Genomic DNA, 3,565 nt, shown 5'->3' on the forward strand with positions numbered 1-3,565 from the left:
TTAAAGGTTTAATAGGTGTTAACCTCCTCCTAGCTTCTCCTTAGCACATGAAAAGCTGGTTGTTTTTTTCTTTTTATTATTACAAAGGAAACTGGCAGAAGATATAAATGGAAGTGATTAAAATCCCTTCTTTCATCTCAAGAGTCCAAACATTACTATTTGGAACAAATTGATATCTGACCCTCAAGCAGGATATCTGAATTTGTTCATTATATAGAAAGAGATTACCCATCCTCCTCCCAAAAGCCAGCTGGTGGATTCAAACCACTTACCTTAGGGACTTTAGCACAGCTTTTAACCATTAGGCCATTAAAGCTCCCTGCTAGTTGCTCAAAATATACCTGTGAACTCCATTTCCTTCTCCAGCCTGAATTGCTCACTCCAGACCAGAAGAGAAACCCAAGTTGTAACTGATCTCAGGGGTGTAAATGATCTCAAAGATATATGAACATGTATGACTAAGCACAATTGATAACAGTGCATCTAAATTCCAAAATCAAGCTCCACAATAGTCTACGTGTTTCCTATTGCCTAAGGGGCCCTTTAGACTAGTGAGAGAAAATCTTCACCCTGAAACCTACAGTGTCCCTTTTCAGCAGGAAGTAGCTTAGAAAATACGCTTTCCCCTTTTCCTTATGAATTGGGGTGAAGTCTCTCTCAGGGAGGAGTGATAGGGCACGGCAAAGGATTCACTGAAGAACTGGCTTTGACAAGCACTGTGGCAATGGGACAATTAAAACACTTTCAAGGGGGGAAAAAAAAGAGGAACGAATGGGGGTGGGTAGAGAAAATAGTGCAAAAATGAATGAATGGAAATCAAAAATCTCTGTAAATGTTCATTAAAATTAATAAAATTAAACAAAAATTTAAAAAAACAGAGGAAGAAGCACTCCCAGATAATTTCTGAAGGTGAAACATCCAATGTCACAGGTGATATGAAATGGTAACTAGGCAACTCATAGCCACCAGGATTTTCTTGAGCAAGACTATCATAACCAAAGAGTTTCTGATTGTTCTGTCAGTTATTTTTTCCCCTTTAAGTTTTTATTTCCTTCGACTTTGTTAGCAAATACATGATATACTTCAAGAAATAATAAAAAAAAAAGAGGTAGTATTGTCTGATCTTCTTTACAGTCTACTTTAACTCGGCTTCTCTAACTCTTCTGCGTCCCCAGGTCTTAGCTACCTCACTGTCTTTGAAGAAAAAGTACCTAAAATGCATTTGGGCTTGAATCCACCTAATATGACCCATATCAAATCTCTCCTAAAGGCTTAATGAGAACCATTCACTTATATAATTATAAAAATATTTTGTGAGGAACTACTATGTACTGGGCCCTGAGAAGCCCAAGAATTTTTTTAAGTTCTAACTTTATAAACCCAAAGGTAGATTAATACGAAATAGCAACAACTTGGATGTGATCAGAGTCAGAGGTCAGAAACTAGTAAGGATTTTACTTGACGTGTCCACAGATTCTTGTTCAGGATTCCTTGGGGCTTTACCACCTTGAAGACAACTTTTGTCCCTTTCACCCATAACACTACTGTGGCATGTACAGAAGAAGTACTACCTGCTTTTAAGAGAGACTGATTAAGACTTGAATGCAAGGACATGTCACCGTGCAAGTAAGGAGAGCTTTCAGGAGAGTCCAGGATGGCATCCCAGCATCCACAGGGCAATAATATACCCATCTTCAATTGTCAGGAAGGAAGGATACCACAGTAATCCTGTCTTCTATCTTTTTCTTCCAGTGAAGGTAAAAAGAGATCATATTGCAAAGCCCAACTCATGTCCATACACGTTTTCTTGTCAAACATTCTTCTAATTGGTAGAGGACTGCTCTGTCCATTGGCTGTACAGAGGTAACTTTGCTGAGATGCTTAACACTATGACACTGATATGCCAAATGTGAGATTGGTCACCCATGGTGGACAGTGTTTGGTAGAGCTTCCCGATTAAAACAAGCTTGGAAGCAGGAGTGGCATTGACTTCTAAAATAGCTTGCCTCCAGACACCATATGAACTTAGAGAAATGATGAAAGTTATACAAGTGTTCAGGTCTTTCATTTGTAGGGTTGCTATGAGTCATCCAGGACTTGAGGGTATTTAACAAAAACAACATCCTAAAATATTATACTTCCCACTGGTATTAATACTCCTTGACCACATAAACTTTATTATTTCATTAGCATATATTAAAATCAAACAAGCAAAAAATTAAAGATTACCAGTGACAAGTCACTGTTAAAATACACCCAGAATATTTTCTCTTGAAAATATATTATAAAAGTTAATGTTGGCCTTAGAGAACCATGTACTTTGGGAATGGTGTCAGGAGGTCCCAGGCCTTGGAGAAAGATAAACTGGGAAAGATGGTCAGCAAAAAAGATGAACACCCGCATGTAGAGGGATGGACACAGTGTGTGCAAGAATGGTCTCGAGGGGGGTGGAGACTGAGAGATTGGTGCAGGATAGAGCACGGCCTCACACAGTTTTCCACAGGGTCACTATGAGTCATAAAAGTCTCGAAGGAAGGCATGTAAGGACAACATCTAGAAAAACTTACTCCTCACCAAGATTTTTGTTGTTGTTGTTGATTGCATATTTTCCAATTCATGGTATACAACTGCAGCAATACCTGTGGATTTAAGGAAGAAATGCCACAGAGGTGAAGTGTCATTTCCATAAAATAATATTAGTCATGTTGTCATGGGTTGAAGTCTATCTCCCATTATGTGTATATTTTGATATAGTAGCTACAGAATGATCCCCTGTGACCAATTAAACCAAATAGTTACAGCAGGATTCAGGGTGAAAGGCAAACTCTTCAATCCCAGGACAATCCTAATGGGAGCACCGCTTGAATATGGCAAATAATATTCTTTATTTCATGGACACCGAAGTGGAAGAACATGAACTGAGAAGTAGAACCTCAGTATCACCATGAATAATCACTAGGACAGCAGTTGAGACTTTTTGTATTCAGGTCCCTGCATGATAAAACACCTTGCCGCCAAAGAAGGCCAGGGTGATACCAAGTGGATTCCACACAAGCCAAGTTTAATATGGTGAAGGAAACAAGGTCTTTCCTCCCCAATTAAAAGACAGGGAGAGGTTTCACTGTGGCTTGTGTCCTGAATTTGGATATCTAGCCTTTTAAACTGTAAGGGAATACATATCTACTTGTTAAAGCCATCTAACCGTGGTATCTCTGTATAGGAGCATTGGCTAACTAAGACAAACACATACTATCAGCAGGGTTTGTCACTATTGATATTGATGCTGAGATACTATTTACATGGTTTCTCTATTAAAAACTTGCCCATTTTAATTTTCATTTCTCTCTTTCTAAGCTCTACACTTCTCTGATCTATCTATCTATCTATCTATCTATCTATCTATCTATCTATCTTTTGGATGAAAGCAGAGAATACCAGAAGAATGTCTATCTGTGTTTCATTGATTATTCAAAGGCATTTGACTGTGTGGATCATAACAAACTATGGCTGACTCTGAGAAGAATGGGAATCCCAGAACATTTAATTGTGCTAATGTGAAAGCTAT

The sequence above is a fragment of the Elephantulus edwardii genome, unplaced genomic scaffold (assembly GCF_000299155.1).
Source record: "Elephantulus edwardii isolate Elephantulus edwardi_28Jun2011 unplaced genomic scaffold, EleEdw1.0 scaffold00503, whole genome shotgun sequence".
NCBI lineage: Eukaryota > Metazoa > Chordata > Mammalia > Macroscelidea > Macroscelididae > Elephantulus > Elephantulus edwardii.